Below are 8,560 nucleotides of genomic sequence, written 5' to 3'. Positions count from 1 at the left end.
TGGTTAATTTGCTGACCCCCTAGCCTCCTTAAACACAAGATAGTCAAAAGAACTATATGCGGTGTATTGCATTACTTTGCCCCAACAAAAAGTCAAATTTAAAAAAATTCTTAAAATGTGTTGAATTTTATAAATTTTATGAGAAATATAAACTAGAAAGTCCGCTATTGCAAGCAAAAGCATATGTCGCCCCGAACTGGTTAAGACATTCATTTTTTCATCACTAAAGCAATACCCATTAGCTAAGCTTGGACAACCATCAACTCGTATCGGTCCTTTCGGTATTTTGATTTAAAAATCAAAGTCAAAGAATTTTCTGTTTTCCCCTGTTTCCATGGCAACTATTGACAATTTGCAATTTTTAAATGCAACACACACAATTACAGATACTAATGATTATATCAACAAATTTTGCTGACGAATGTCCAAGGGACCAAAAAGAACACTTTCGGGCAAAATTCGTCATTTTTTTGCAGGTTTCCATGGCAAAGGTAGCCATTTTGAAACTGAATGACCACACAACACATGTACAACTACAACCAGTGATCGTCCTTTGAGGAAAGTTCCAGGAAAATTGTCCTAGCCATCTCCGAGAAACAGCCCGTAGAACAAAAACATGCGTACAATCGCAAGATGTCGCCCCCGACTTCGTTCGGGGCGACAAAATTAACAGAACATATTTATAGTTTCAACGTAGTTTATTGACAATTTTTGTTTATAATGACGTCACAATCTAATCTGATTTTATATCATTTTTAGAAAGAGGACAAAATGGACAACATTTCTACAAATTTAGCTTTAAATTTCATAGAGCGCAAGTTTACTCAGAAACAATATTTACATATTTCATTGATATTATCATTCTACACATTATGTTAAAATATTGAGCCTGATCAGACATGCACTCGGTGACTTTTACTAAAAATATCGACGTAATCTATACAATTTTCTGTAGAAATCATGGAAATTTTAAATTTACGTCATTTTTGTGACGTCATTTCAAACATATGACGTCATTGCTTATGAAAATATTCAGTGCTTTGAAGTCAACATATATTCAGTGCTTTGAAGTCATCATATATCCCCCTGTTTAAGAATATAATTAAATATTTCTCCGCCAAAGAATAATTTGGGGAGGGGGGCAAATATTGGTTATTTCTGAATAAAGTTCTTTTAATTACATGTATTTATTCCATCTAATTTTATGATATACATATATATGATTAAGGATACGTACCTCAAACACATTTGTTATCTCCCACACAGAGAAGTTATTTAAATGTAAATGTACGTAAGAAAATTAAATTGTGTAAAATATTAAAATACATTCTTTAAAATGTCCCTAGAAACTTGGAAGCACTGCAAGCAAGAAAACTGCATATATTTTATAAACGTTTCAAGAAACACGTTGGACTGTAATGTTGCATTTCTAAACTTTCCCCAAACTACTTCAGTTTGGCTCGGCCAAACACTAAGATGTTTCACTAAAGAAATATCACTTTTAAAATGAGAGAGGCATCTAATTTAGCCAAAGATTTCTGAATTTTGAAAGAAAAAAGATGTTTTGTGTTATTTATCCTTATGGATTATCCCATTTGACATGATACATGTATAATTACACTGTACAATACATGTTTAACAAGCAATTTGAGAGTATTGCATTAGCGATACTTGTCCCCTACCAGCAAGCGAAATCTAGTTAAAAAATTGAAAATGCCGTTATTCCGTAAACATTCTTGAAGTGGTGAATTAGAACGAAATGCTTAAAATTTACCTCCAAAAATTTGCTCAATATCTCCAATTGTTTAGCATAACATTACGGAAAAGCGTTAAAAATTGAAAAGGTCATAAATCTATAAAAAAAAATATGAAGCGAATCAAAATGCAAACTTGAATTTTAACTCATCAAGATAAACTCCAATACCAAAAATCAGCTCAATGCCTTCAAGCATTTAGAAAAAAAGTGCAGAAAACCATTTGGAACACATAAATAGACAGAAGGACAGCTAGACAGACAGACGGAGGGACAGACGCAGAGGAAACTTATAGTCCTCTCCAGTTTCACCTATTTCTTTGGTTTAAAAAATGATTTAATTATAGCAAAGAAAAATCGATTTAAAATTTTCATGTTCATTTTTTCTATACATTGTTCCATACATCAGGTCACCATTTTGAAGAAAAGACACTTGTAGCAATGTGCCAACCATTCCTCCTCAAAAATAAGTAGAGCAATTATATTTCAATGATGGAAAATTGGCTCTGGGGGAAATCGCACTCTATGACTACTAAACACAGTAGGATTTCCCCCCGGAAAATTGACTCTGGTGTCGGATTTCCTTACGGGAAATCCTACTTAAGAGACAATTTTCCTGGGGAAAATCCTACTCTAGAGTGCTAAAAGTGTTTCCGGGAGATACTCTAGAGTCAGTTTTCCGGGGGAAAAGATTTTAGGGGGGAAAATTTGGACCAGTTATCCGGGTACTCGATTGTTTGAGCAAGAGAGTAACCGGATACAATATTTTACAACACAACGTAAAACAAAAGTCAGCAGATAACGATTTTATTTTCAAACATTTTAATGAGTTTTCAAAGTGATTTTGTCAAGTTTGATACATCTGTATATATCTCGTAGATGCAGATAACAAATCGCCGAAAGCCCACTAGTGCGTTCATTCAATATCATGAATCCCACTGTACATGTAAAGTTTGTTACAAATTTGTTCGATAGTTTGTTACAAATGTTGATGTTATGTCCCCTGAACTAAATGTGACAAACAACTTACAATTTTAAACATTGATTTTATTTTTATCAACAATAAAAATATTAGATTCATTAGGTAGCACGCTCTTGCAGATCGCATCAACAATGACATATAAACCCCGTTTACATGTAGGTGAAAATGCTATATTGCAGCATAAGTAAAGGAAGTTAAAGATGAAAGTTAAAGTTATCATATATATCATAATGGATTGCAGTTAGATTACCGTTAATTGCTCTTTCTAGTAAAATATCTAAATATGAAATGGATATGTCAGACTTTATGGTATCATTTATTTCGAGCTCACCGGCATATACGATTTCGACACATGAATGGAAGTAACCATTGTAAAAACAAATCCTAAATAACCTACAAAGTAATCAAACTACCAAAAAAATTGTTTTAAAGGTACTTGGACACAGATTTGAAGTTATATTTTCTCTATAATATTAATATATATATATATATATATATATATATATATATATATATATATATATATATATATATATATATATATATATATATATATATATAGACTTATATATTTTAATAGCCTTTCACACAAAAATTGATTAAAGATCTTATTTCATTTAAAAGTTATTAAAACTTCAAAATTTTTGGCGGGTTTGATTGACACATCCTTGCACTTTCACAAAATTTAATTTTATTCTTGATACTTAGGAAAAGTGGCAATCGTGTTGTGTATAAATGAAAAATATTAATACTATAATCCAGAAGATTCAAATTTAGACATATTCGAAAGCAAAACAAACACACAATATATTGTCAGTCCGTGCAATTGTGGTGAGCAAACTTTAACGATTGGAACGCACCCGGTGAATCGTAAACATCAACAATAACAGAGCTCGTGCCCTGTTTACAAAGACTGTGTACGTCAAGCACGAGGGTAATCGATTTGCTAAACTTTGTACACAACACTTCGCTCGGAATGACGATACTTGTGAAGGAGCTTTTCTTTCTAACATTTCTACTCTGAATAAAATTATTTTTCTGGATTAAAGTTTTAATATTTCTCATTAACACACAGCAAGAATTAAGAATAAAAGTAAAATTTGTAGATGTGTCATTCAAAACCGCCAAAAACTTTGAAGTTTTAATAACTTTTAAATGAAAAAAGATTTTAAATTAGTTTTTGTGTGAAATGCTATATAAAATATATAATTCGTGATATTATACAGAAAATATTAACTTCAAATCTGTGTCCAAGTACCTTTAAAATAAAGGGTATTCTCGTTAGAATAATTTACATGTAACAGCTAGTGATATAAAATATTGTTGCAAAGCAATGTTATCTCTATCTACTTACATGGTATGCAGCGGCGAATTATATAAGTTACCTAATTAAAGGGAAATGGCAATAAAGCTTCCATTTATTATTCCAATTTATGATTACAAATACTTAACTCAGGTATGAAAAATTTGAATTTCATTTATCGAAATACAAGAAAGATTCATAACTTCAAACCTTTGTTATGTAAACAAAGCCCTAGTCATGTATTTTTTTACATACCCGGTATTTCAGATATACTTATTACCGGGTATATGTTCGTTAATACTTAGTTTTTCAAAGAAGAAATTAATTCTAAATATGAAATGACACTTTATATTGATTTGCTAAATCTAGTTTTGTAATCAATATGATTTTTCCTATATCGTAACAAAAACAATATGCTTAGCGCTTCCAGTACTTTCAGTACTTTGATTTTTCTTTGAAAGCCATGGAGATACGAGAAACGATAGCATGTATCAACAAACCTGTATGGTAAGACTTACGCAGCCCCACGTGAATGTCGCTGAGATCCCGTTTCTTCTTCATCCAATGATTATATTAATCTGCAACTAAATTTTTGTCAGGAAAGTTGCTTTTTTAAAATTTCAAGCCCTATTTTTGGTTTTGTTTTTCGTTTTGGTCGACTTTGTCAATTTAGCAGGTCTACCGGGCTTCCCTTTCTTACCATGCTGTTTTGTTTATGAAAATTATACGCATGCGTGTATAGATGGAATGTGCAACCTCGGACACGAGTTGCGATGTATAAATTTATGGACCATATCAATCTTGTTAATTTTAATGAAATAATTAGAATTATTTACTTTATGAAATTTTTAATTTTCTGAAAGTGTATACATTTATGAGTATGAAAAAAAAATTCCAAATCCTGTAGGAAAATTTTGAAAAGTCTGTTTTCGAAGAGATGCGTTGTATTGTCACTTTAAGAAAAAATTAAATAGAATTCCAACATTTGTAAAAATAAAGCAAAATTTCAAATAATTTAAAAGTATTTAATTGTAAATATTTATACAGATACATATCATATGTGTAAAATATTTGGCACCTATCTACCTAACAAATAAACCTTAACAAATCTTACTATTAACAATGTCTGCTAAAAAAGATAAGTAGTTTTTTACACTTTGCCAGCTCTCGCCTTTTTTTCCAAGTTTGGATTTCTTTGCAGGTGGTGGATCTAACGGCTCTGCAGGGCGTTTGTTGGTTGGAGCTGTATTTTCTTGCTCTTTGGAACTGTTCTGAAAACACAAATGATCAAATAAAATATCAGTCTGACTGATACTACAAGGAGTTACTGCTCTACAGAGATGTCCTTCAAAAATAACCTTGGATCAGAAAAGTGGTCAAGAACCTGATGAGTAAGTGAGGGGGGTGTGGCAGCATACCTCTTCATTTTTCTGCTCCTCCTCATTTTGATCGTTTTCCTCCTCTGATGATGATGATTCCTGCGGGGTCACATAAAGTTTTTCTTGAAGAGAAAAATTTAGTTCTATCACTCTTTCTTTCCCCCTATTTATATATTTATGAAAATATGACACCAAGGGAATTAATGATCCTCATCTTTTGAAATGTGATTGGTGGTGATTTGCAGAATAAGGTTTCAGTGTTTTCACTCTGGGGTCAATTAAGGATGAAAAACGTTCTTTTGAAAATAACACCTGGTTCCTAGACTCCATTTCCGCTTTACACACTCATTCATTCACATTTTGAAATAGGATTGAGAGTCCTATGAATATTTAATAATGAATTATGTTATAGAATTTCAATTTTCAATCTGGATAAATAGGGTGTAAATAAGAAAAAAAGACATTTCTATCATTTTCTACCAAAAATGTTTCTCTGACATCCTCATACGTACTTTTTTTAAATGTAGAAAACTATTTTGTGAAATAAGTACTGTTCGGTTTTATATAGATGTTCACTCAGCTTTTGAAATTTATTTCTAATTTTATTAATTTTCAGTTGGAAAGAGGATATCAAAAAGAGTTTTTTTTTTTCTTTCAAAAACTACGTCTCCTGATCTCCTCTTCCGAACATTTTTTCAAAATAGCCTTCCATCTTTTGGAATATGAATGAGTGTTGTTGACGTGCAAAAAAGGAGTTGAATTTCAATTTTAAATATGCGGGTCGAAAGATGCCTTTGTGCAAAAACCTGATTTCCTGAACCTTTCTTACAAATTTTGCAGTATTCACATAGTGATATACTCTTCGAATATTTTGCTTGGTTGACATGTGCAATTAAGTTTGAGAATTTTGATTTTTCACCTGTGGGAAGCTAATTTGGTCAAATTTTGAATTTGCTTGGTTGGGTGCCAATAAATATACTGAGTATATAATTCTCTGTTCACCTAGACCAGTATATTCTGGATTAACAACAAGAAAAAGATATGTTTTGTTCTCTGTTTCTTTTATTCATTTCTGTTGTTTTAAAAAGCAAACTTTTGCGTCTTTCAGAACAGGTGAAGTATTTTTTTGACGTAATTACCTTTTTAAGTTACAAAGTTACATAACACAAATCAATTTTGCGAGAGAGAAAATGACATAATTTTAAGCGCTCCATCTTATATATTTAGATTATTTACTCTTTTTGTTAATTAATCAAATTTTGGTTTCCTTGTCTTTTAAAGGTACATATGTATGCAGTTTTCTAGCGTATACCGATATATTCAATTATACCCACTTCCAGACAAGTTTCCATTTAATATGTTATAGGAGGTTTAATGTTGTAGATTTTTAATGAATTTCAGAAAATTACATTTTATGAAAATATTTTTGACCCATTGCACAAAAATCTTACGACTAACTAAAATCTCACATATCTGTACTTTTTTTAATTTAAAAAAGATATTTATTCTAAATTTTTTTTTGCAATTTAATTACAAAATATTAATATATTGTAATAAAAAAATCGCAGCTCAGATATTTGTTGTGGAATGCGGGAAAATTTCAGACCTAGTCGTCAGTATTTTTTATGAAAAGGGTCACTGGTTTCTGGTCATACAGGAAAGAGCACTGGTAGATAACATCAGTTATCATAATTATATCATAACTGTTAATAGATAAGCAAAAAAAGTTAAAAATAGAAAATCTCATAATTATTGATAGGTATCGATAAGTTACTTTTTGTCGTTGCTATGTCGAATTTTAGAATTCTAATTATCCTGCCTGCTCTACGTAGACTGAATGAAACTCTCTATCCTCCGCCATTCTGTAATTTGCTTCTGTTTTAATACAACCTTGTATTGATTTTACCTGTAAATAAGGTATGGTGCAGTAACGCGCAACTATACCTTTTAAGTAGTTCGACTACTGTACAGAATTTAGCAGAAGTCATTGATCACTTTATCAATTGTCTTCAACACCACGTTCACGTTGTGTTGTTGCAATGTAATTTGTCGATCATTATATAAGTTTGAAAGGCAAGTCCTCTCACACAAATCCTCTGAGATGATTTACATCAATTATCAGCCACAAGATACAAGGAGCACACGGCGGGTGTGACCGGTTTGCAGGGGATGCTTACTCCTCCATGGCACCTGATCCCACTTCTGATGTTTTGGACGTCCGTGTTTGCTCTGCTCCTGTTTTGTATTGTTTTATGGACTTTTGATTTTGAATACTGTTCATTATCTCCAAATGTTTTATACATATTTAGTCTTTGGGGGTCAGGTCTTCCAACAATATGTCTTTATAAGCCGATATATTCTGACAATTATTATTTCAATTTATATGTTGATCAAGTATATCCCAGTGAACTTGAAATAAAAGACGCCACAGAGTTTGCCTAGTGTTTTCCATATTTGGATTTATTATGGATTGAAGACGATACTGACCAAGGGACCCTTAATTTTATGGCAAACGAGATGGCCAGTTTTTATCGTCTGCTCTTCTTATTTACATGTAAGTGACAATATCCCGCTTTCACCTGCATATGGCATTTACATCATCAAAAGAATTAGAAACTTATGAACATTCTCCGAGTATGATAAATTTTAAATCAAAGTAGGACATACTAACAGATAAATTGATGTTACATGTATTTCAACAAATTCGTTTAAATATGACTCGTGGCGGGTGTATCCGGTGAATCTACAAGGGATGATGATCATTCCTCCTAGGCACCTTATTCAACCATTCTGGAAGTTCTAGGGTTCGTGTTTTATGTCCTGTATACAGATTTATTTTATAAATAGATTGATCTTATATCGCTTTTTATCTATATATACTTTAATTATCAATCGCTTAATTTATTAAGATCATATGCTTCTTATGAGACAATTAATGTTCTTTTATGAAGATTTTTTATCATTATGTTGCAAATTTGTCAAGCCTTTGCTCATACAGTTTTTTCAAAATTTGTAAATAAGCTCACTGTGGTATTCAAAGGATAGACTTGTTTTTTTGCAAATTCAGAACAACATATAATTTATTGTACTTTCCAGTAGTTACAATAGATTATAATACCAGTAAGTATTAAACCAATTTTAAA

Source organism: Saccostrea cucullata, unplaced genomic scaffold (assembly GCF_032062105.1).
Source record: "Saccostrea cucullata isolate Sc308-1 unplaced genomic scaffold, CSIRO_AGI_Scuc_v1 ctg6559, whole genome shotgun sequence".
In the NCBI taxonomy this organism is placed as follows: Eukaryota; Metazoa; Mollusca; class Bivalvia; order Ostreida; family Ostreidae; genus Saccostrea; species Saccostrea cuccullata.
Note: the sequence above shows the minus strand (reverse complement) of the source record.